A 27,005-nucleotide genomic window follows, 5' to 3' on the forward strand; every position below is an offset into this window, starting at 1 on the left:
CCTCCCTGGGGGTGGTGGGTAGCCTGGCGGGTAGGAGTGTTGGTCCCGTAACCGAAAGGTTGCTGGATCGAATCCCCGGACTGACAAGGTAAACATTTGTCATTCTGCCCCTGAGCAAGGCAGTTAACCCAATGTTCCCCGGGCGCCGTGGATGTCAATTAAGGCAGCCCTCCGCACTTCTCTGATTCAGAGGGGTTGGGTTAAATGCAGAAGACCCATTTCCTTTGAACACATTGTTGTACAACTGATTAGGTATTACCCTTTCCCCCCCAGCGGCCCACTTCAAAGCCTCAGAGCATGCTCCGGCCACGCCTGCCTCTGCCCGCCAGCAGATACTCATGTCAGCCATCGTCAAGTCCCCTGAGCTCCAGCCCAACCCCAGCATTCTACTGGCACCATCCAGCTCTGCCCGCTGCAAGGAGAGCTCCACGCCCGAGGGTAAGTACTACAGCCCCTGCTCTCTCTCTCGCTCTAATTTTCTTGCTCTCCTTGCTATCTTCTGCTGTCACCTAGCCACTTTTAGAACTCTTTTTTTCTCCCTCTTATTCTGCTCACAGAGAAGCGAAGAGTAACTTTTGAAAGTAAGTGTATTCCCAGTTTGAAAATGTTATTTGAAGAGGTCACCATCTTCCACCTCATTGTGCTTGTGTTCATCTCCTCGCTGCAACTGGTTCATGAGGCACATTTACAACGCTAGCCTGCATCTGAGGTGCATGTGATGCAGGGTTTCCATTAGCCGGTAAATGCTGTCTTTTAGCCCCCCAATTGTTTTAAAGCAAATATATACAATTGTTACCAGCCAAATTGTCCGAAAAAAAATCCATTGCAAAAGAATACTTTTTATTAATTGATGGAAATACCAGTAGATGGGCTCCAACTTCAAAGGCAAATATGCTTCATAGGCTAATAAATCATCAAGCTGCTTGGAAATTAGTGTCTGGTGTGTGTTTCTATTTTTACTCACACAAAAGACACAAGGTCCTCATAAGGGACTTCAGCTAAGTGTACCCTGACTGGGAAAAATTTACGAAGATTGTGTTGATTATCCATGTTTCTAGTGTGAGGGGATTCTTTCTCCAAAACAGAGTAAAGACTGCCTCAAGATCACGCCTTCTTAAGGACAAAGTAACGAGGCAGATGCGCATCGCAGGGTGCTCCAAGGAGTTGGACAGTTTTGACTTCCCAACAGCAGCGGCTCACTTTGAGCAGGCCATCGCCTGCCGCAAACGCAAGTCAATTAGAGGCAAATTCTTATATTCGTCAGGCCCGATCCTAGAAGTTCTACTCCCACCCTAAGCAAGATCAACATATTCCGCCTCTGTGTCATGTAGTATATTACAGTGCCTTGCGAAAGTATTCGGCCCCCTTGAACTTTGCGACCTTTTGCCACATTTCAGGCTTCAAACATAAAGATATACAACTGTATTTTTTTGTGAAGAATCAACAACAAGTGGGACACAATCATGAAGTGGAACGACATTTATTGGATATTTCAAACTTTTTTAACAAATCAAAAACTGAAAAATTGGGCGTGCAAAATTATTCAGCCCCTTTACTTTCAGTGCAGCAAACTCTCTCCAGAAGTTCAGTGAGGATCTCTGAATGATCCAATGTTGACCTAAATGACTAATGATGATAAATACAATCCACCTGTGTGTAATCAAGTCTCCGTATAAATGCACCTGCACTGTGATAGTCTCAGAGGTCCGTTAAAAGCGCAGAGAGCATCATTGTGTCCCACTTGTTGTTGATTCTTCACAAAAAAATACAGTTTTATATCTTTATATTTGAAGCCTGAAATGTGGCAAAAGTTCGCAAAGTTCAAGGGGGCCGAATACTTTCGCAAGGCACTGTAGGTTTTGGGCCAGCAATGCATGTTAATAGTATGAAGATTGGAATGGATTGATAGACTAGAGTAATGATGTGTATCATGCACAATTGGTGCACTTCAGTTGAGCTTATTCAGTAACATTTGGAAACAATACATCGTTGCCGACTATTCACATCGGAGAGTTGAAGTCACCAGGCACAGAGTTGTTATCAATAAGCCACGTATATTACACAAGTCACGACCCCGCGATAATTCAAATTACAATAAGCATAACATTAACATCATCCATAAGAACTGTAAGAGGGAGATATTTTCTGATCTTGAAAAAGGCATGGTGGGGGCCTCGTTTCACAGGAGCATTGTAAAATAAGCTTTCTCTCAATGAACCAGCCTTAACGAATTTTGTTTATTTACATATCGAATTTGATTGTCGAACATCAGTTTGATAATATCTCTTTCCACTGCTGTGGTGCTGAACTGCAGCGGGAGTTCTTTTGTGTGTGTACATTTTAGCTAACCCTAACCACAACCCTTTACCTAACCTTAACCTAATTATCATAGTCTGCTACATTCATTCACCTAACCTGCTGCGTAAATTCTCCTAACCTGCTACAAAAAGTCAAATATGACATGAATGCTGGATCCCTTCTCGCCTTGACCTGCTGGTCCAGGTGTTTGTAGACAACCATATTGTGTTATTTATTAGGCCTAAATCAAATGTTCATGACTAATCTAAATTAAATTAAAGAGGCCTAGATTGTATTTGAAAAAAGCTGTTTATTTATTAATGACAATTTCATACAAATACCCTATAGGGTTGTTCGCAAATTATATTAAATAAATATAATATTTTGAAGTTGGGTTTTATTATTTATTTATTTATTACATTTTATATACAGAACCGTTCAAAAGTTTGGGGTCACTTAGAAATGTCCTGAAAGAAAAGCACATTTTTATCCATTCAAATAACATCAAATTGATCAGAAAAACAGTGTAGACATTGTTAATGTTGTAAATGACTATTGTAGCTGGAAACGGCAGTTAAAAAATTGAATATCTACATAGTTGTACAGAGACCCATTATCAGCAACCATCAGTCCTGTGTTCCAATGGCACGTTGTGTTAGCTAATCCAAGTTTATAATTTTAAGACTAATTGATCATTATAAAACCCTTTTTCAATTATGCTAGCACAGCTGAAAACTATTGTCCTGGCCTTCTGAAAACTGTTGTCCTGGCCTTCTTTAGACTAGTTGAGTATCTGGAGCATCAGCATTTGTGGGTTCGATTATAGGCTCAAAATGGCCAGAAACAAAGACCTTTCTTCTGAAACTCATCAGTCTATTCTTGTTCTGAGAAATGTAGGCTATTCCATATGAGAAATTGCCAAGAAACTGAAGATCTTGTACAATGCTGTGTATTACTCCCTTCACATGACAGCACAAACTGGCTCTAACCAGAATAGAAAGAGTGGGTGGCCCTGGTGCACAACTGAGCAAGAGGACAAGTAGATTATAATGTCTAGTTTGAGAAACAAATGCCTCACAAGTCCTCAACTGGCAGCTTCATTAAATAGTACCTGCAAAGCACCAGTCTCAACATCAACAGCGAAGAGGCAACTACGCGATGCTGGCCTTCTAATTATAGAAAAAAATAACATAGACAACCCACCCAACTCACGCCCTGACCATACTAAAACAAAGACATAACAAAAGAACTAAGGTCAGAACGTGACACATACACACACACATTGCCATCTGCATGATCCAACTCATAGTCATGGTTATGTCACTAGAACAGAGAACATGCAAGTGCAGAGAATGTTTGGGGTATACTATGCCTTGTATACTTGCTTAATCTTGCTGTCAGAAAACTGCTGCTTATGTCAGGAACATTTAAGTGACAAGAACAATTTGCAAGGTATAAAGTGCATTCGGAAAGTATTCAGACCCTTGACTTTTTCCACATTTTGTTAAGTTACAGACTTATTCTAAAATAGATTAGGAAAACATTTAATTAATCTACACACAATCAAATAAAAATGCATTTGTCACGTGCGCTGAATACAACCTTACAGTGAAATGCTTACTTACAGGCTCTTACCAATAGTGCAAAAAAGGTATTCGGTGAACAATAGGTAGGTAAAGAAATAAAACAACAGTAAAAAACCAGGCTATCTACAGTAGTGAGGCTATAAAAGTAGCGAGGCTACATACAGACACCGGTTAGTCAGACTGATTGAGGTAGTATGTACATGTAGATATGGTTAAAGTGACAATGCATATATGATGAACAGAGAGTAGCAGTAGCGTAAAAGAGGGGTTGGCGGGTGGTGGGTGGGACACAATGCAGATGGCCCGGTTAGCCACTGTGCGGGAGCACTGGTTGGTCAGCCTGATTTGAGGTAGTATGTACATGAATGTATAGTTAAAGTGACTATGCATATATGATAAACAGAGAGTAGCAGCATTGTAAAAAGGGGGTTTGGGGGGGGGCACACAATGCAAATAGTCCAGGTAGCCATTTGATTACCTGTTCAGGAGTCTAATGGCTTGCGGGTAAAAACTGTTGAGAAGCCTTTTTGTCCTAGAATTCGCACTCCGGCATTGCTTGCCATGCGGTAGTAGAGAGAACAGTCTATGACTGGGGTGGCTGGGGTCTTTGACAATTTTTAGGGCCTTCCTCTGACACCGCCGGGTGTAGAGGTCCTGGATGGCAGGCAGCTTAGCCCCAGTGATATACTGGGCCGTACGCACTACCCTCTGTATTGCCTTACGGTCAGAGGCCAAGCAGTTGCCATACCAGGTAGTGATGCAACCAGTCAGGATGCTCTCGATGTTGCAGCTATAGAACCTTTTGAGGATCTCAGGACCCATGCCAAATCTTTTTTAGTTTCCTGAGGGGGAATAGGCTTTGTCGTGCTCTCTTCACTACTGTCTTGGTGTGTTTGGACCATTCCCAATACCCCATAATGTCAAAGTGAAAACAGGTTTTTAGAAATGTTAGCAATTTTCTATATAAAAATTAAAAATACCTAATTTACATGAGTATTCAGACCCTTTGCTTTGAGACTCGAAATTCAAATCAGGTGCTTCCTGTTTCCATTGATCATCCTTGATGTTTCTACAACTTGATTGGAGTCCACCTATGGTAAATTCAATTGATTGGACATGTGCATGGTTGACAGTGCATGTCAGAGCAAAAACCAAGCCATGAGGTCCAGGGAATTGTCCGTTGAACTCCGAGACAGGATTGTGTCGAGGCACAGTCCTTGGGAAGGGTATCAAAAACTTTCTGCAGCATTGAAGTTCTCCAAGAACACAGTGGCCTCCATCATTCTTAAATTGAAGAAGTTTGGAAACACCAAGACTCTTCCTCGAGCTGGCTGCCCGACCAAACTGAGCAATCAGAGTGGATGTTCCTTGGTCAGGGAGGTTACCAAGAACACGTCACTCTGACAGAGCTCCAGAGTTCCTCTGTGGAAATGGGAGTACCTTCCAGAAGGACAACCATATCTGCAGTACTCCACCAATCAGGTCTTTATGGTAGAGTGGCCAGACGGAAGCCATTCCTCAACAAAAGGCACATGACCGCCCGCTTGGACTTTGCTAAAAGGCACCTAAAGGACTCTCAGACCATGAGAAACCAGATTCTCTCGTCTGATGAAACCAAGATTGAAGTCTTCGGCCTGAATGCCAAGCTTCACATCTGGAGGAAACCTGGCACCATCCATATGGAGAAGAATGGTGCTGGCATCATCGTGCTGTGGGATGTTTTTCAGAAGCAGGGACTGGGAGACTAATCAGGATTGAGGGAAAGATGAACGGAGCAAAGTACAGAGAGATCCTTGATGAAAACCTGCTCCAGAGTGCTCAGGACCTACAACTGGGGCGAAGGTTCCCCTTCCAACAGGACAATGACCCTAAGCACAAAGCCAAGACAACACAGGAGTGGCTTTGGAATAAGTCTTTGAATGTCCTTGAGTGGCCCAGCCAGAGCCCATTCAAACATCTCTGGAGAGACCTGAAAATAGCTGTGCAGTGACGCCCCCCATTCAACCTGACAGAGCTTGAGAGGATCTGCAGAGGAAAATGGGAGAAACTTCACAAGTTCAGGTGTGCAAAGCCAGTAGTGTCGTACCCAAGAAGATAGTTCTGAGTAAAGGGTCTGAATAATTATGGGATATTTCAGTTTTTGATTAAAAACATTTTTTTTATGAAAACCTGTTTTTGCTTTGTCATTATGGGGTATTGTGTCTAGTTTGATGAGGGTGAAAAAATGAATTCAATAGTTTTAGAATAAGGCTGCAACGTGACAAAATGTGGAAAAAGTCAAGGGGCCTGAATACTTTCCGAATTAACTGTATGTGGAAGACCACTGCAAACTCATTAATTCTAGTTTTCACAAATTTTAACTCTATTTTTCTCCCTCCATCTTGTTGTAGAGTATGGGCGTCGTGTGAAGGAGAGGATGCACAGCAACATACCCCATCGTTTCAACTTCGGACTCAACATGAGGGCCACCAAGTGTGCTGTCTGCTTGGACACCGTGCACTTTGGACGGCAGGCCGCCACCTGCCTAGGTTAGTAGGTCCAACTGTACTGCACTGCCTTTCTTCCTCATCACTGTTGTGGTAGCGCTGCTGTTGAACTCATGAGCAATGTCCCAGACCACTGCATTATGTTCATTATCAGGGCTCCAGACTGTCTACCTGCCCGGATACCTCTTTTGCTTTGGCTTGCTGATGTTTTGATCAAGCCACGCTCTCCATTCTTGGGGAACAAAAATGCTCCCGGAGAAAGGTGTTCTGATTGTATAACATTTTGAAGTCCAATTGTTGGAGAGAGGAGGTTCTCAGCTTTTTGTTGCTATAATTTCAGTTTTTTTAAACTCTGTGCTGATTAGCAACTATTTTACAACTGAAATATTTGATATAGCTTTGAGACACAGAGCGCGCAAAATTATTATGTGCATTGGCCATTGTGATTGCATAGATCTCTACAACTGCAAAAAAATTGGGACATTACATTTACTTTTAGATTAATACATGGCTACTAACAGTGGGTATTATATTTGGAGTTAGTGATTGAGCCAATGTGTTTTGAGTTTCCACTTACACGAGTGATGAATTGGCCCCAAATAAATTAGCCTATGATATTCGTTGTCACGGTTTTCTGTAGGCGAAAGAGAGTCAGACCAAAATGCGGCGTGGCTATTGGATCCATGTTTAATGAAACTGAAGTAAACACGAATCAAATACAAAAACAATACACGAAAACAGAACCAGCCTAATACTGGTGCAAACTAACACACGACAGACATAAGGACAATCACCCACAAAACCCAACACCAAACAGGCTACCTAAATATGGTTCCCAATCAGAGACAATGACTAACACCTGTCTCTGATTGAGAACCATATCAGGCCAAACACAGAAACAGACAAACTAGACACACAACATAGAATGCCCACTCAGATCACACCCTGACCAAACAAAACAGAAACTGTAATGGTTCTCTTGTGGGGAAAGAGAGGCGGACCAAAATGCAGCGTGGTTAGTTTTGTGCATCTTTAATAAAGATGAAAGTACGACAATCTACAAAACAAGAAACGTGCAAAAACCAAAACAGTCCTATCTGGTGCCACAAACACAAAGACAGGAACAATCACCCACAAAACCCAACACAAAACAGGCTACCTAAATATGGTTCCCAATCAGAGACAATGACTAACACCTGCCTCTGATTGAGAACCATATCAGGCCTAACATAGAAATGGACACACCAGCCACACAACATAGAATGCCCACCTAGCTCACGTCCTGACCAACACTAAAACAAGGAAAACACACACGAACGATGGTCAGAACGTGACAGTACCCCCCCCCCTCAAGGTGCGGACTCCGAATGCACAACCTAAACCTATAGGGGAGGGTCTGGGTGGGCATCTGTCCGCGGTGGCGGCTCTGGCGCTGGACGTGGACCCCACTCCATAATTGTCTTAGTCCCCCTCCTTTGCGTCCCTTGAGTGGCGACCCTCGCCGCTAACCTTGGCCTAGGAACCCTAACAACGGGCCACACCGGACTGAGGGGCAGCTCCGGACTGAGGGGCAGCTCCGGACTGAGGGGCAGCTCAGGCAGGTTGATGAATCGAGCAGATTCTGGCTGGCTGGTGGTTCTGGCAGATCCTGGCTGGCTGGCGGTTCCGGCAGATCCTGGCTGACTGGCGGTTCCGGCAGATCCTGGCTGACTGGCGGTTCCGGCAGATCCTGGCTGACTGGCGGATCCTGGCTGACTGGCGGATCCTGGCTGACTGGCGGCGCCGGGCAGACTGGCGGCGCCGGGCAGACTGGCGGCGCCGGGCAGACTGGCGGCGCCGGGCAGACTGGCGGTGCTGGCGGCGCTGGGCAGACTGGCGGCGCTGGGCAGACTGGCGGCGCTGGGCAGACTGGCGGCGCTGGGCAGACTGGCGGCGCTGGGCAGACTGGCGGCGCTGGGCAGACTGGTGGCTCAGGCAGTGCTGGACTGAGGGGCTCTGGCGCCTCTGGACTGAGGGGCTCTGGCGCCTCTGGACTGAGGGGCTCTGGCGCCTCTGGACTGAGGGGCGGAAACTCTGGTAGTGCCGGACAGGCGGGAGCACCTGTGTTGATGGAACGGAGAGACAGCCTGGTGCGGGGTGCCGGCACTGGTGGTACCGGGCTGGTGACACACACCTGAGGGCGAATGCCTTGCATACTACGCCAAAGCAACTCCTCTCTCGTCACACTCCCCCAATTCTATTAACACCTCCTCGAGTGTCTCCTCATCTCCCATCCGTTCACTCTCCTCCATTCTGTCCAATAACTCCTCGACCCTCTCAGACTCAGCTTCGCCGATAGCTCCGATAACATCCATGGCTCCTTACGGTTAACAGGGGGAGTTGGCTCAGGTCTGGCTCCTGCCTCTGCCACACTCTCCCTGTGCCTCCCCCCCCAATACATTTTTTGGGGTGCCTCTCGGGCTTCCAGCCGATCTGCCGTGCTAGCTCCTCATAATGCCGCCTCTCTGCTTTCGCTGCCTCCAGCTCGGCAATATTCCCCTGGCTCTGCCCAGGGTCCTTTCCCGTAAAGGATCACCTCCCAAGTCCATTCCTCCAGATAGTGCAGCCTCTCCCACTGCTGCTGCTGTTGCTCCTGCTGCTGCTGCTGCTGCTTCTGCTGTTGCTCCTGCTGCACCTGTCGCTTCTCCTGCTGCCTCTGTTTACCACGCCGATTGGTCCTTGGTTGGTGGGTGATTCTGTAATGGTTTTCTTGTGGGGAAAGAGAGGCGGACCAAAATGCAGCGTGGTTAGTTTTGCGCATCTTTAATAAAGATGAAAGTACGACAATCTACAAAACAAGAAACGTGCAAAAACCAAAACAGTCCTATCTGGTGCCACAAACACAAAGACAGGAACAATCACCCACAAAACCCAACACAAAACAGGCTACCTAAATATGGTTCCCAATCAGAGACAATGACTAACACCTGCCTCTGATTGAGAACCATATCAGGCCTAACATAGAAATGGACAAACCAGACACACAACATAGAATGCCCACCTAGCTCACGTCCTGACCAACACTAAAACAAGGAAAACACACACGAACGATGGTCAGAACGTGACAGAAACATACAAAGCAAACTATGGTCAGGGTGTGACATTCGTGCAGGCAAATTCATCTCTATTGAACAAAATCAAAAAGGCAACACTAAATTATAACAAAAGCCTAATTGTCAACCCAAGATGACAATCACTGGATTAGGAAGCAAATTTAAGTATTTAGAATCACAACATGAAAAGATGATGAAACAACCTATTTCTTGAATACAATCTCAGTAGTCTATAAAAAAATGTAATAAAGCACAGTGAAATGATATTTTTTTAAATCATATTGTGTGACGCTGCGCAAAAAAAGTGTTGGGACCAAATAATGGGCTGGTGCCACCAACCAGTGCCACCAGGGGGAAATGTTAGTCTGGAGCCCATACTGTATTTCAACTTTTTCTTGAAATCAAACTTTTCTAGCTTGTGGTCCTTATTTTTTATTAAAAAATGTTTTAATTATACCTGACACTCGTATACAGGTATGAAGATAAAATGGATTGACAACACAACTTCTCAGAGTACTTGTTTTCAGCCACCATAACTCTTAAAATCAATCCTACAGAATGAATGCCTTTCCTTCTCTCTCTTCCTGGTCTACTGTAGAGTGCCACACCCTGTGCCACCCCAAGTGCTCGCCCTGCCTCCCTGCCACGTGCGGCCTGCCGGCGGAGTATGCTACCCACTTCTCAGAGGTGTTGTGTCGGGAGAAGGCCAACTCCCCTCCCCTGCAGCTCAAAGAGGCTGCTGGCCATGTACGCCTGGAGGGCTGGATGAAACAACCCAGGTCTGTGTACTTATATTTGTCATAGTTCCACCTGTCACCAGAGGGCAGCAGAGAACATCCTAGAGCTAATTATGACAGTCAGGTGTGTTATATTATTCATTATGATTTCCCCTTTCAAAAGAGATGTATTTTCTGTTTCTCTTTGCAAAAGCTAGAATTGTTTACCGTGTGCGTTCGTTTCCTGAGTGAGTTTTCGAGACTTAGTGTTTGTTGTTTTTTCAAGTGTACTGTGATCCTGCAGATACTGTTTCTCAGTAAAGTATTATGTTTATCCTTAACCTCCCTTTGGTAGGGGGCAGTATTTTCACATCCGGATGTAAAGCGTGCCCAAAGTCAACTGCCTGTTACTCAGGCCCAGAAGCTAGGATATGCATATAATTGGTAGATTTGGATAGGAAACACTCTAAAGTTTCTAAAACTGTTAAAATGATGTCTGAGGTATAACAGAACGGATACGGCAGGCGAAACCCCGGGGACAACCCCCCCCCCCCCAAAAAAAACAAAACAACAACAAACAATTCAGCCTACCACTGTTTTCAATGGCTGTCACTTTTATTATAAGGCGAAATTCTCCCAGATTGCAGTTCCTAGTGCTTCCACTAGAAGTCAACAGTCTTTAGAAAGAGTTTCATGCTGGTTTTTGGAAGAATTTGCCAGAAATTGTAGTTTTTCTAGGTGGCTCCCATTTTAGCTGTAGTGTTTCCAAGCGTGTGGAAGAGAGCGCGTTCTTTGGTATTTTTCTCCGGTAAAGACAATAACGATTCTCCGTCTTAAATTTAATTGTTTATTTACTTATTAGGATACCTATGGTTTGATTATAAATGTTGTTTGAATTGTTTGGAAAAGTTTATTATTAACCAAAATGAAAGGAGGACCAAGGCACTCTTCATATAATTAATTTAAATGCTTTTATTAGTATGGCATGTTCAATAGAAACAACTTTTTTTTTAACCACGCGTTTCGGCAGCATGGCCTTTGTCAGGGAGTACAACAGCTTTTCCAATTAGCCCTAATTGGAAGAGGGAGTGATTACAAAATTGATTGGACACACCTAGTAAGCAATACTATACACATTAAAAGGTGAAATAGTGTAGCTATGTTATCATAAAAATATAACTCCAAGCTAGAAGTATCAGAAGACTAAAAGGTAGTTCTAACCTTAACTATGACTGGGAGAGGTGTCAAGAATAAGAAAGCAATATATTGCATAGTACACTAGAACAACAAAACATGAACAACAACAGTCTAACCATAGAGGGCAAATTAAGCAAAATGTCCACTGGATGACAGCAAATGGACCCATCACGACCCTACAGGAAGGGTGAGAAATCCATATCTTCATTTAAACCAGGGTATTTAGTGACCTGTAGTATGTAAATCCATATCTTCATTTAAACCAGGGTATTTAGTGGCCTGTAGTATGTAAATCCATATCTTCATTTAAACCAGGGTATTTAGTGGCCTGTAGTTTGTAAATCCATATCTTCATTTAAACCAGGGTATTTAGTGGCCTGTAGTTTGTAAATCCATATCTTCATTTAAACCAGGGTATTTAGTGACCTGTAGTTTGTAAATCCATATCTTCATTTAAACCAGGGTATTTAGTGACCTGTAGTTTGTAAATCCATATCTTCATTTAAACCAGGGTATTTAGTGACCTGTAGTTTGTAAATCCATATCTTCATTTAAACCAGGGTATTTAGTGGCCTGTAGTTTGTAAATCCATATCTTCATTTAAACCAGGGTATTTAGTGACCTGTAGTTTGTAAATCCAAAAACGTTCCCTTTGGTTTAACTGTTTAAGACGGTCCCCTTTTCTAATAGAGGCTGGGACATGATCAAAACCCATAGCTTGTAGGGAGGCAGGGTTGCCATGGTGTAGGGACTTGTAGTGCCTTGCCATGGGGTAGTCTTCATTGCCTACCCGTATGGCATATTGTGTTCCGCTAAGCTGTCTTGAAGGAGTCTCTTTGTCTGTCCAATGTAACACTTGCAATCTATAGATGACATGAGTGGTTTTACAGTTAATGGAATGCTTGACGTAATACTCCATTTTGGAAGCTGTGTCAACAAAATACTTCTTCTGTGCAATATTACTGCAATGGTTGCAATGGGTACATCTTGTTTACCGTGTGCGTTCATTTCCTGAGTGAGTTTGCGAGACTTAGTGTTTTTTTTAAAGTGTACTGTTTATCCTTAACCACTGATTCCTTGTCTGGTCTCCTCTGCACCTGGGTCCAACCTCACCACGTCACAATAGTAACCACTTTATTATGGACATTCTTCTGTTTACCTGCCTTACCTTGCTTTATGTAGAGCACTTTGAGAATTTCTTATAAAGTCCTTTTTAAACTAAATGTGTTTTTCCTTCCCTACTCCTCCTCTTCCTCCTTGGGCATGAGCTCTGGGTATGGCGCTTCACAGGGAAAATGTAACACCTGTGAATATTAGTGTGTGTGTGTGTCTGCAGGAACTCCAGGCGGGGCCAGCAAGGCTGGGAGAGGAAGTATGTGGTGCTGGATGGGACCAAGGTGTCCATCTATGACTCTGAACCCAGAGAAGGTACTGCTCCTTGACTTGACTCTCCTTTTGTGTTCATTCAACAGACTGTTTTGGCAGTGTTTTCATGACCATGGTCTGCTGGGACTTGTCCAATAGGAAATGATAATTATTTGTTTAGCATTGCAAAAGGTTTTGCTGCGGTTTTCTCTAAAGAATATGACCCTGGTGTGTTACCAGACTCTCTGAAGCCAGAGGAGGAGTTTGAACTGTGTCTCCCTGACGGAGAGGTGACTATCCATGGAGCTGTGGGAGCCTCGGAGCTCATCAACACGGCTAAGTCAGGTACAGTTACAGTGCGCCTGTCTAAGGAGGAGTAGGGAAGGAAAAATAAGTTTAGTTTAAAAAGGGCTTTAGAAGAAATTCTCAAAGTGTTGGTACAGGTTGTGTTGGTACGGGTCCACCTGTCTCAACTTCAGTTTTTTGCAAAATTCCGCCATCTAGAACAAACAAAGTTAATGGTCCCGACATTAAACCTAACAAAAGTTATAGATGACTCCTCCAGATATTACTCATTTAAGTAGCTTAATCAGGTGTGGGTGTGTGATCAAGTCATGTTTCTTCAATCTGTCATCTTGTTGTGTTGATACTCTCTGTGCAGACATCCCATACATCCTAAAGCTGGAGTCTCACCCCCACACCACCTGTTGGCCTGGCCAGTCCCTATACTTCATGGCTCCCAGCTTCCCAGACAAGCAGCGCTGGGTGGCTGTCCTGGAGTCAGTTGTAGCTGGCAGCAGGGGCTCCAAGGACAAGGTTGAGGCTGACGCGGTGAGTGTGTGTCTGTACATATCTCAAGAGCCATCTTCAATCTCTAGTCAGTTGATATTTTAAGTATTGTTGTAACTTTTAATGTCTCCATCTGAGTTCTCCTGCTAGGGCAGTAGAGTTTATAAATGAACCACACTCAAACATGAAAGAGCAAGACTTTCTTGGTGTTTGCTGGAGAGTAGGGTCAGGTGTATTCACACTCAATAGTCTCTTTCTCTCCTCTTCCCACCCCTTTCCCTCTCTTTTTGTCTGCACGTTGTCCCTCTACTATCTGTTTGTTGTCAATGATTTTTTACGTATGAATACATATTTTACGCATATTTTACACTGTATGTGTAAATATACTGAGGTGTTGTTGACCACACTGTAGACAGCTGTTCCTAAAAAACAGAAGAACCTCTCCCCATTGGTCCAGGTAAAGATCTGCATGAGCCTGCCTTATGCTTGGGCCAACAGAGCATGCAGACACACACTTACTGTATAGGGCCAACAGAGCATGCAGACACACACTTACTGTATACATGTACAGACATATCCAAGCACAAACTATACGTCACTATCACGCATACAGTAAATGCAAACACACACTCTCACGCCCTGAAAGGCAGCCACATGCCCACACATGCAGCACTCATGCAGCGCCTGTATGTGAGATGGCACTGTTGTGCAGCTTTGTCCCCTGGCTTCATGCATGCACTTCCATGTTAATGGTCATGTACTCTACGCCCCACCAATGCAGCCCAACGATTGATCAATTGGCTTCGTCTATTGTTTAGGGATTGATAGATTCACCATCCATTGCTATGTCTTTATAGTTGTTTCAAGTGTCTGTTGTTAATTTAGATGTATTTTTTTCTTTTCCCGCCAAGTGTCCATATCCAGCAGCTAACAGTCATGTCTGTGTTGTCACCTGCTCTGTCCTGGCACACTCTTGCCTCTTGTCACAGCCATTGTGCATATAACCTGCTAACCTGTTGCTTTCCCTCTCCTATATGATGACAGAAACTTCTAGGGAATTCTCTGCTGAAGCTGGAGGGAGACGACCGGCTGGATATTAACTGCACCCTGCCCCTCACCGACCAGGTAGGACCTGCAACTAAACCATGCTACGGCCTTGAGGTATACATTTTATCATGGATGGAATAATACTTGGTGATCTAAATAGATCACTCACAAGAAAGAAAGAAAGAACCATGGCTTTATTTGCTCAATTCTCAAGAGGAAAATATGTATGCGATGGGTTATGTTGCTATTTCCCCATTCAAACTGTGTGGCCTTCTCTCTCCCTCTCCATAGATAGTGTTGGTGGGCTCTGAGGAGGGCCTGTATGCCCTGAACGTCATTAAGAACAGTCTGACTCACATCCCCGGCCTGGCCTCCGTTTTCCAGATCCGGATCCTCAAGGAGCACGACAAGCTGCTCATAATTACTGGTCAGTGTTTGGGACAAACTGTGGTTGCCGAAACAGTTACAGTATATTAATACCACGATTATAGAGAATGTTAATACAGTGTAATATCTGTTTATTATCCCATCTGTTATTGTGTGTGGGAGGGAGTATGCAGTTTTTACTGTAGGTGTTTGTGATTACTGTAAAAGTACTTTATGACAACTGCTGATGCAAAAAGGGCTTTATAAATAAATGATTGATTATGTCTATACCATGTCTGGTCCAGGAGAGGAGCGGGCTCTGTGTCTGGTGGAGATCAAGAAGGTGAAGCAGTCACTGTCTCAGTCCCACCTCCCAGCCCAGCCAGATCTCAGCCCATACATCTTTGAGACGGTCAAGGGATGCCACCTCTTCTCCTCTGGCAAGGTGTGAGCCACCAATTTACGTTTCTCTTCATGGATTGTTTTCACCTTATCGAAATAGAACGCAACATTGTTTTCTGTTAAAATAATGAGTCATAGTCATAGTCATAGCGCATAGCAAATTATTCACACCTTTCGATAATGCATCAAGATGTCTGTTAAATTCCTTGACACTGTAGACACAACTGATTGATCTCTGGAGTGATTGTTGTCTGACTGTTTTGCTTTTGTCCCTTGTGCAGATTGAGAATGGCACGTGTATATGTGCAGCCATGCCCAACAAGATCACCATACTGCGCTACAACGACAACCTCAATAAGTTCTGTATCAAGAAGGAGATTGAGACGTCAGAGCCTTGCAGCTGTATCCACTTCACAGGCTACAGCATCATCATCGGCACCAACAAGTTCTACGAGATCGAGATGAAGCAGTACATGCTGGAAGGTTAGTCAATGACTCCTCACACAGGATGCAAGTTAATGGTAGACACTTATCTCGGGTTAAATGGACTGAAACAGGAAAGGACTACCTGGACTTGTCCAAAAATAAATGTTTGTATCGTTGGTTGATTGATTGGTGTGGGGACCTCTCTCTTGCAGAGTTCCTGGATAAGAATGATGTGACGTTGGCCTCGGCCATCTTTGCAGCCTCCTCCCACAGTTTCCCCATCTCCATCATCCAGGTCACCCAGGCACCGCAGAAAGACGAGTACCTGCTCTGCTTCCACGGTCAGACAGATGTTTCTTTCACATTCATACACATTGTATAGGCCGTGTGTGTGTGCGTGTTTGTGTGTGTGCGCGGCTGGTTGTGAGAGAGGGAGAGTTTCTGCTGTCATTATGATTAGTGAAAGTGCTACTACCAATTTCCACACAGTTTACCTGCAAGAATGATTGCTAATTTCTGCTTGTGGTGATTCAATGTCCAGAGTTTGGGGTGTTTGTGGACGAGCAGGGCCGCAGGAGTCGAAGTGAGGACATCCAATGGAGCTGTTTGCCTCTCTCATTTGGTAAGTCAAATAATGTTTTACCACTATAAGGATCATCTCGGAAGCATTGCCATTTAGAAAAGTGTCATAAGACATTATAAAGGCTCATACATGCTTATAACACAGTGCTCCTCTCCATTTCAGCCTACAGAGAACCCTACCTGTTTGTGACCTATTTCAACTCGTTGGATGTGATTGAGGTCCAGGGCCACTCTGCTCTAGGGTAATACCACCTCCCTGATCCTTTAGTTTACTGAAACCCTGAATGAGTTAGCATAACATTGTAAGATTTTCAATGGGGGTATTGTGTCTTGTTCAGGGCCCACTCGTACGCTCACCTAGACATCCCCAACCCGCGCTACCTGGGCCCAGCCATCTCCTCCGGGGCCATTTACCTGGCTTCATCCTACCAGAACAAGCTCCGGGTCATCTGCTGTAAGGGGAACCTGGGACAGGAGGGGGAACTGCAGAGGAATGGCTCTGGACGCAGGTACATGGCTCTTACCTTTTCTTATTTATTTCTCTCTTTCACTCACTCATTCCTCCCCAATGCTGAGCGATGAACTGAAATGTTGGTACAAATGTTTTGTTTTTTAAACAACCAATTGACAGACCTTTGTTGAATTATTTGAATTCCATCTCCTTCGTTTTTTTCCTGTGAGCTCAATGCGCACATTGCTTAATTTCTAGAGAAAAATCAGATCAAGCCCGAACTATGCGATGTACTAAGGAGTTGTAGTTTCCAACAGGACAAAATTCTACATAGTTTAGCTCAGAAAACATGGTAATTACTAAATCAATTGCGCGCCGGGTATGTTTCTTGTACACCTGCTACATAAGGTTAGTGTCGGGCAGACACAAGAGAGAAGACTGAGTGATCAAGAGGGATAGAAAGCAGTTGCTTGAGGAGGTACAGTATCTGTACCTGACAATACATGATTGATATTTTGTATTTGTAACGGATGACTTCGGGAGAAAGAGTGGAGGACCAAAGTGCAGCGTGGTAAGTGTTCATGGTGATTTTAATTAAAGAAAGCACTGAACACTGAATCAAAACAATAAACGATGACGTGAATTTACAAAACCGAAACAGTACCGTGTGGCCCAAACAATCACACGGAAACAAACACCCACAAACCAAAAGTGAAACCCAGGCTACATAATTATGATTCTCAATCAGAGACAACTAACGACACCTGCCTCTGTTTGAGAACCATGCTAGGCCGAACACAAAAACCAACATAGAAAAACAAACAGACTGCCCACCCCAACTCACGCCCTGACCATACTAAAACAAAGAATAAAATAACAGAACTATGGTCACGTGACAGTACCCCCCCCCCCCCAAAGGTGCGGACTCCGGCCACAAAACCTGAACCTATAGGGGAGGGTCTGGGTGGGCGTCTGTCCGCGGTGGCGGCTCAGGCGCGGGACGTGGAGCTCACTTCACCATAGTTTTGTCCTCCTCCTCAACCGCTCCCGCCACCGACCTCAGACTGGGGACCCTTGCCACGGGTCCCGAATGGACGGGAGATTCCGTCAGCGCCGGACAGGCGGGAGATTCCGTCAGCGCCGGACAGGCGGGAGACACCTGCAGCGCCGGACAGGCGAGACTCCGGCAGCGCCGGAGTGAAGGGCGATTCTGGGATCGCCCGGCTGACTGACGGCCCTGGCGGCTCCTGGCTGGCTGGCGGCTCCTGGCTGGCTGGCGGCTCTGACGGCTCCTTGCTGGCTGGCGGCTCTGGCGGCTCAGGACAGACTGGCGGCTCAGGACAGACTGGGAGACTCTGGCGGCTCAGGACAGACTGGGAGACTCTGGCGGCTCAGGACAGACTGGGAGACTCTGGCGGCTCAGCACAGATGGGAGACTCTGGCGGCTCAGGACAGACGGCAGACTCTGGCGGCTCAGGACGGCAGGGTAGCCTAGTGGTTAGAGCGTTGGACTAGTAACCGGAAGGTTGCAAGTTCAAATCCCTGAGCAGACAAGGTACAAATCTGTCATTCTGCCCATGAACAGGCAGTTAACCCACTGTTCCTAGGACATCATTGAAAATAAGAATTTGTTCTTAAATGACTTGCCTAGTTCAATAAAGGTAAAAATATATATATTAAAAAAAGAACAGATGGGAGACTCTGGCGGCTCAGGACAGACGGGAGACTCTGGCGGCTCAGGACAGACGGGAGCACCTGTAAGAAGAAGACGGAGAGACAGCCTGGTGCAGGGGGCCACCGGAGGGCTGGTGCGTGGAGCCAGGCCAGTGCGCACTGTAGCTCTTGAGCACCGAGCCTGGAATGCTCCTCGTAACCCGCCCGCACTGGGCTGTGCTGGCAAACCAGGGACACCATGGAATGTACCGCACCGGGCTATGCACACACACCGGGGACACCGTGCGCTCCACAGTGTAACAAGGTGCCTGCCCGGGTCCCTCTCACTCTCCGGTAAGCACGAGAAGTTGGCGCAGGTCTCCTACCTGACTTCGCCACACTCCCCATGTGGTCCCCTCCCAAGACATTTTTGGGGCTGCCTCTCGGGCTTCCAGCCGTGCTGCCTCCTCATACCGCCTGTCTGCTTTCGCCAATTGTGTTTGCATGCTTAGAGATACAGTCCATCATTGCTTGTTTGGTGGTGGTACACTTGGGAATTGGAGGAACAATGGGATTCTTCGTCACTAAACCTTCTGTTGGCTGGGCTAAACCTTCTGTTGGCTGGGCTAAACCTTCTGTTGGCTGGGCTAAACCTTCTGTTGGCTGGGCTAAACCTTCTGTTGGCTGGGCTAAATCTTCTGTTGGCTGGGCTAAACCTTCTGTTGGCTGGGCTAGTTAGTGGTTCAACTGGTTAGTTGAGGCATAATTGGGCCGGTCGTGGTTACAGTATGACTTCATTATGATTTCTCCTCTCTCTAGGTTTCATTTAGCTATTGATTCATTTCCACCAGTAATCACTGTGTGCACGATGGTGGTGTGGACTGGAGCCTCTCACTGGTGGCACTGGTTGGCATTCAGTTGGCATAGTATGGAGTGATTTCAGTGCCAATAGAATTTTAATTCCTTTATTTTGAATTTGTATTAGGATATTAAATTTGAATGTGAGGCTTTCTTATTTGTAATGCACAAATTGTATTCATAAATTGAAATTGTGTTTCATGAGTTAAAACAGAATTGAGGGGAACAGAACACGTCCATGTTCCAGAGAGTCTTAGCTTTCAGGAATGGGGTTATAATAGTGTATAGCCAAAACGGTTCAAACACTAAAGCCACATTCATAGGAAGAAAATAAGTCCAACATGTCACGTTGGCTTCAGAAACCGGCAGAAGCTTCTGTTGACCACAGAGTGTTTGATTCTAGCTGTTCTCCTCTACCTTTCTTGGCTGGAAAAGTGCCAGGATGTTGTCTGATTTTGAATCTGAATTTAAAGAACTGAATTTGAAAACTGCATGCAATATTAATTTAATTTGGTTTCAAATCATGAAATGAAAATTCAGTTTCTGAATTCAATTATTTTATTAGTGCATTACAAATGCAAAAATATTAAGTTCAATATCCTAATACAATTTTTGTTGCCGCTGAAATTGCTCCATAGCATAAGTTGCCAGACACGTGGCATAGTCTGGCATACTAGGTGGCACCTGTCTGCATACGGGTGACATAGTCTGGCATACTAGGTGGCACCTGTCTGCATACGGGTGACATAGTCTGGCATACTAGGTGGCACCTGTCTGCATACGGGTGACATAGTCTGGCATACTAGGTGGCACCTGTCTGCATACGGGTGACATAGGTTGGCACACAACTTGTGAGCTTTCTGGTAATGGTATTCTTCCATCTGATACACCATGCATATCTGAGACCTGGATTAATGCTGGTGTTTATTCTTTGCAGGAGGAAGTGTGCCTTTTACTTAAACATGGCATTACTTAGACATTGTCTATTTAATAAGTAAAATACATCATGGTAAATAAAGGATGGTTACTACTTGTAATTTCTGAGACTCCCTGTATCTACCAATCAAACAGCTGCATTAATGTAATATTGTAGTGACAGTTCGCTTAGAGTTAGCTTTTTTTAACCACCCTCCCATACAGTTTGACCTTGTGGGTTTCATGATGTTTAAAGAACAGAAGAGAGGGTTGAAGAATGGCATAGGGTTCATTGCAATTTTTCTCATCTTCACCAAAAAAATGTTTGTACTCTAATGTATTTATAGTAAAAGACAGAAGGACATCCAAAATGTAATTTGGCAACCGTCATTCAGCCATTATCCATACATCGTACTCTTTCTGTGCAATTTAGGACAGAAAAATGTATGTTTGTTAAAGTGCTAGGAAAATGACCAGCTGGAGTTGTCATATCATTGATTCCATAATCCTCCGTGTAATATAAAATGGGACATTTTACTTCTGGAGCGAACATGGTGACGATATGACAAAATGTCTTTGGCTCTCCAATCCATCGATGGATAAAGATGTGCAGTGACAGAATCAACCATATCTCATTTTTGTCCTGTACACTTGCTCATGTTTTGTCTCCTACTGTGACAGTGGCTAACCCATTAGCTGTTTGCATAATCTTCAGTGATTTCAATGAGAATTGCTTTATCGACATCCAAAGCCATTGCTTGCCTCTGTCTTGATTTTATTTTACATAACTATTGAGAGTATTCCACTAGCCATAGTTAGGATTGACATCAGCTTAATATAAATATATACATATATTTAATGCACCACTTTGTACCAAGATCACTTATTTAAGCTGAATGCATTAGTTGCTGTTTCATGGTTCTGTTCAGTAACTTCATCCAGATACTCCCCCTCACATCAGGGCAGCAGTACACTATGCAATGCTGTTTACCCTGTGATCTTTGTCCTGTGGCGCCCTGCCCTGCCCTTTCCATCTCCACAATGGGTCTCTCCAATACCTCCTTTTCATCCACAGCCCCAACAAGCGTGGGCCGCCCTCCTACAACGAGCATATCACCAAGCGCTTGGCGGCCAGCCCTGCGTTGCGCGGTGACCCGGGCACGCCACACCGCTACCGCGAAGCCCGCACCGAGTTCCGCCGCGACAAGTCACCCGGCCACCGGCCACACTCGGTGGAGAGGGAAAAGTCGCCCAGTGGCAGGATGATGATGGACCCGCGTCTGGCCAGGTCTCCAGGGAGATCCTTGGGGGGGGATTTACGCCTCGGTCGCTCCCCAGGGAGGTTGATGGACCGGGATGTGAGGAGGGAGAGGTCGCCGGGACGGGGGTTCGAGGAGCAGCAGCATGGAGTTCGCCAGAGACTCCACACCAGCTCCGGACGCACGCCCCTCACTACAGTCAACAAGGTTAGAGAGTAGACTATGTTTGCTTCCCAAATAGCCCCAATACCCTATTCAATGATTTCCCTTGCCTGATTTACAGGACATAACATGAGTGGTATTGGGTGACTTGTGAACCCTTTTCCCTATTTAGTGCACTACTTTGGACCAGAGCTCTGTCTTTTTCAATATGGCATAATTTTGATAGATTCTTTGGATATGCTGAATTACTTGAAAATGTATTTTTCTATAAGACTTTCCTATTTCCATGATGAATCTTCTTTGATCAAGCCATAATGTAAATTCCTAAATTCCTAATGCCTAACTTCTGTGTTAGTGCCCTAACACCTGACCAGATCTGTCTCTGATCTGTCTGTACAGGTGTGGGATCAATCATCTGTTTGAAGAGAGAGAAGAGTGACATCCCCCTTACCCGGGTTAGGGAATAGGAGGTTGGTCAGAGTATTACATCACCCAGAGAGTCCAATAGGAAAAGCAGCTAAAGCGTTGAAGACTCACTGTCAATGTTGAATGTCAGAACTATGGGATTTTACTAGAATAAATAATGGTTGATGCAATGTTGATATACAGTAACAAATCGTTTTTTTAGATCCAACATTTGACGTCTGCAAGGACCAAAACACCTTAAACAACATTTGTCACAAACACTGAGATAAACGCTTGGAATATCTGCTCAATTAAATCCTGGAAATGTACAGATAAATCTCAGAGTTTAGAAACACAACTAAACGTTCTCCTGGATTTTTCTCTCTCCCCTGTGCATATCAGCTAGATCAGTGGTGGGCATCTCCAGTCCTAGAGGGACACACTGTGTGCAGGCTTTTGTTACAGCTCAGCACTAATACGCCTCATTCAAATAATCAACTAATCAATGTCTTCGATTTAGATCAGTGGAATTAGGTGTTTTGTTAGAGCTTATCTGGAATAAAGTCGACACACACACTGCAGCCTTCTAGGATTAGTCCATCCCTGAGCTAGATGACTACACTAAAACACACTAAAACCACACTACCCACAATCCCCAGCACCAACTGACTCTCGCAACAGGACCTTTATAAATAACCATAACGCTAATTGACACTGTAAATAGGCAGACTTAGGATTCTTCCAAAATGGCACCCTACTCCCTATACACTGCACTACTTTGACCAGGACCAACAGGGATCTGGTCAAAAGTAGTACTCTATATAGGGAGTAGGGTACCATTTCAGACAGAGCCATGTTTTTTATAGATACTGAAAGGGAACCTCAAGGCTGGAAAAGCCACATCTATTTTTGTTAAAGCGAAAAGTGATTGTTACATGTATGTGTCTTCTTAAATGTCAAATTAATATTATTGTTTTAAAACGTCCTTTATCAAGTGAGCGTTTTGCCTTGGACCCATCTTGTGTAATGCACTTCGACACGCAAAAGCAAACATGCGGCTTGAGAGATCATTAAGCTTACAACATACTACTTCAATATTCATTTTTTTTTTTTTACCGCAATCTCCCTTACCCTCTTGTATATTTTTTGTTCTAGTGATTTGCCAAAGGCATTGATGTACTTAAGTGAAAATGAAAAATAAATATCCTATGCTCTTCAGCATCATATTCATTTCAGTGAACAATGATGGCGATTTGACACTGGAGCATGTGAGCGATAGAAAATATATATATTTATACATGTTTGCGTTAAATTTACATTTAATGGGTGACATTGTCCTACTGCTGAACACCTCACGCAGCAAGAACATGTGGTATTTTCAGTCACATAAGCCTAGTCTTTATACTTTAATATATCACACACACAAACAAATGATTTATATTCAACCATGACGACCAAAATTCAGTGTAGCAGTGAAAGGTCACGTAACAAATTCTTGTAGAACAGGTTAGCCTACATGTGAAATAAACATTTTACTCACATCCTCTATATGCATATTTTACTCAGCATCTGGGCGGGAGTGTACAAGGTTGTAAATTGACTTCATTTCATATGTGCCTATCAATTTAACATCTGCTACCTAAGTCCATCCCTCTACTTTTCCACTTTTTGGAAACTTTGCGAGCGGCAGAATACCAATGTGAGATCGGTGATTTTGCGGACATTTTGCGGATTTTGTTTAGACGAGAAACATGTCGCCCTGTTCTCGATATGATGATGTTGATGTCTTACAAATGATTTACTAGCTTTCCCTGTAGATTTTGTCACACAATATTAAACATAACCAATGTCTTTATTTACTGTCGTATCCTGTTGTTTTGATGTTTCTTTTACCGTTTTTTAGAAGAGGAGATCGGAGTTCCGATCAACTTACATTTGAAGTTGGAAGTTTACATACACTTAGGTCTGAGTCAATAAAACTTGTTTTTCAACCACTTCACCACTTTCTTGTTAAGAAACTAGTTTTGGCAAGTTGGTTAGGACATCTACTTTGTGCATGACACAATTAATTTTTCCAACAATTGTTTACAGACAGATTATTTCACTTATAATTCACTATATCACAATTCCAGTGGGTCAGAAGTTTACATACACTAAGTTGACTGTGCCTTTAAACAGCTTGAAAAATTCCAGAAAATGATGTCATGGCTTTAGAAGCTTCTGACAGGCTAATTGACATAATTTGAGTCAATTGAAGGCGTACCTGTGGATGTATTTGACGGTCTACCTTCAAACTCAGTGCCTATTTGCTTGACATCATGGGAAAATCAGCCAAGACCTCAGGAAGAAAAGTTGTAGACATCCACAAGTCTGGTTCATTCTTGGAAGCAATTTCCAAATTCCTGAAGGTGTCACGTTCTTCTGTACAAACAATAGTATGCATGTATAAACACCATGTGACCACACAGCCGTCATATCGTTCAGGAAGGAGACGCGTTCTGTCTCCTAGAGATGAAGGTACTTTGGTGCGAAAAGTGCAAATCAATCCCAGAACAACAGCAAATGACCTTGTGAAGATGCTGGAGGAAACGGGTACAAAGTATTTATATCCACAGTAAAATGAGTCCTATATATTGACATAACCTGAAAGGCGACTCAGCAAGGAAGAAGCCGGTTTGCAACTGCACATGGGGACAAAGATTGTACTTTTTGGAGAAATATCCTCTGGTCTAATGAAACAAAAATAGAACTGTTTGGCCATAATGACCATCATTATGTTTGTAGGAAAAAGGGGGAGGCTTGCAAGCCAGTGGACACCATCCCAACCGTGAAGCACGGGGGTGGCAGCATCATATATGGCATCATGAGGAATTGAAAATGATGTGGATATATTGAAGCAACATCTCAAGACATCAGTCAGGAAGTTAAAGCATGGTCACAAATGGGTCTTCCAATTGGACAATGACCCCAAGCATACTTCCAAAGTTGTGGCAAAAATGGCTTAAGGACAACAAAGTCGAGGTATTTGGTCTCCTCTCAGTTAAAGGTGACAGCTTGAGTAAATGGAGTGCACTGTAAGTGGGTGATATGTACAGAAGCATGGAAGAGAAGTGACTGGGCTTGCTCCATCATTAACCCAGCCTGCCAGACAAACTCCTCTGACAGCAGCAGGGCAATAAATAATGGCTCAATAAGCTATCATAAGCCCACACTCCCTTTCATATTTTAAATTATTGTTTTATTGGACTTAGACAAACACAAACAGCAATGGCAGGGCATAGGCACACATCCAACTCATCCAGGAGAATAGAGGTAGCGGTAGTACCCTCCTAGAGGAAGATAGCACAGTAGCTGCTAAAAACCTTTTTCACAGAGCTGAGCTGTACTGCGCTGGCCTGGTTACGCATCCACCATTGTTGCTGGAACTATATTGGAAAGGACATTGTGAAGAAGATCTAGTACGGTTCAGGTCTGCACAATAGTGTGAAAAGTGTGTAGCTGGCTGGGTAATGGGGGCTATGCCACTGTTAAAACGACGATGACTCAACAGCTGGTTTTTAGTTCCTTGAGTTTTGTCTACCCTCCTAATATGGGGATTGAGGCATCATCACTCACACTCGGGCAGTCAGCAGCACTTTTAAAGTAAAGTAGGAGAGCTAGGGGGGTAGGCCATGCTTTCTAGGGGTAGGAAAGGGAGATTAAGTATTGGGTTCCGTTAACCTTCAGCATGCAAGGGTCCTGCTATTCTAAACCACTGTTATTCCAATCAGAGTTGAGAATGAACCTTGGGGAAGGGGGCACAAGGGAGTGTGTGTGTTACCTATCACTTCCTAAACAAGGCATGGTTTATTTATATCGGCCAGTAGAATGGAGTACATGTAGGCTACATAAGACAAGACAAATCCCTCTCCATTGTTCAGTGGCACTTTGGGTGTCCCATTGTTCTGCTCATCACACACCCATCTCCTCTCTCCTCCAGCTCCAGCCATGGTAAGCGCCTGCCCCGTGCTGTGCTGTCCCACTGTTTGATCTCTCACACTCAATTATGTCAAACAGGACAATCTTTCTGTCATGACGTGTGTGTAGGTGGCAGGGAAGTCAGGCGCAGGAGAATCAAACTTTGTATAATGGAGTAGTTTAATAACGTAAAACAAAACTCCAAAACCAAAGTACATTCAGTGGGGCAAAAAAAGTATTTAGTCAGCCACCAATTGTGCAAGTTCTCCCACTTAAAAAGACGAGAGGCCTGTAATTTTCATCATAGGTACACTTCAACTATGACAGACAAAATTAGAGAAAAAAAATCCAGAAAATCACATTGTAGGATTTTTAATGAATTTATTTGCAAATTATGGTGGAAAATAAGTATTGGGTCACCTACAAACAAGCAAGATTTCTGGCTCTCACAGACCTGTAACTTCTTTAAGAGGCTCCTGTGTCCTCCACTCGTTACCTGTATTAATGGCACCTATTTGAACTTGTTATCAGTATAAAATACACCTGTCCACAACCTCAAACAGTCACACTCCAAACTCCACTATGGCCAAGACCAAAGAGCTGTCAAAGGACACCCGAAACAAAATTGTAGACCTGCACCAGGCTGGGAAGACTGAATCTGCAATAGGAAAGCAGCTTGGTTTGAAGAAATCAACTGTGGGAGCAATTATTAGGAAATGGAAGACATACAAGACCACTGATAATCTCCCTCGATCTGGGGCTCCACGCAAGATCTCACCCCGTGGGATCAAAATGATCACAAGAACGGTGAGCAAAAATCCCAGAACCACACGGGGGGACCTAGTGAATGACCTGCAGAGAGCTGGGACCAAAGTAACAAAGCCTACCATCAGTAACACACTACGCCGCCAGGGACTCAAATCCTGCAGTGCCAGACGTGTCCCCCTGCTTAAGCCAGTACATGTCCAGGCCCGTCTGAAGTTGTCTAGAGAG

At 44.2% G+C, this 27,005-nt stretch overlaps 1 pseudogene; it reads left to right on the plus strand.

The window, feature by feature from the left end:
* LOC135541766 (citron Rho-interacting kinase-like) overlaps nt 1–23,922 on the plus strand; it is a 59,717-nt pseudogene extending 35,795 nt beyond the window's left edge.
* The last annotated feature ends 3,083 nt before the right edge of the window (nt 23,923–27,005 follow it).

This window comes from Oncorhynchus masou, chromosome 6, assembly GCF_036934945.1.
Source record: "Oncorhynchus masou masou isolate Uvic2021 chromosome 6, UVic_Omas_1.1, whole genome shotgun sequence".
Lineage (NCBI taxonomy): Eukaryota > Metazoa > Chordata > Actinopteri > Salmoniformes > Salmonidae > Oncorhynchus > Oncorhynchus masou.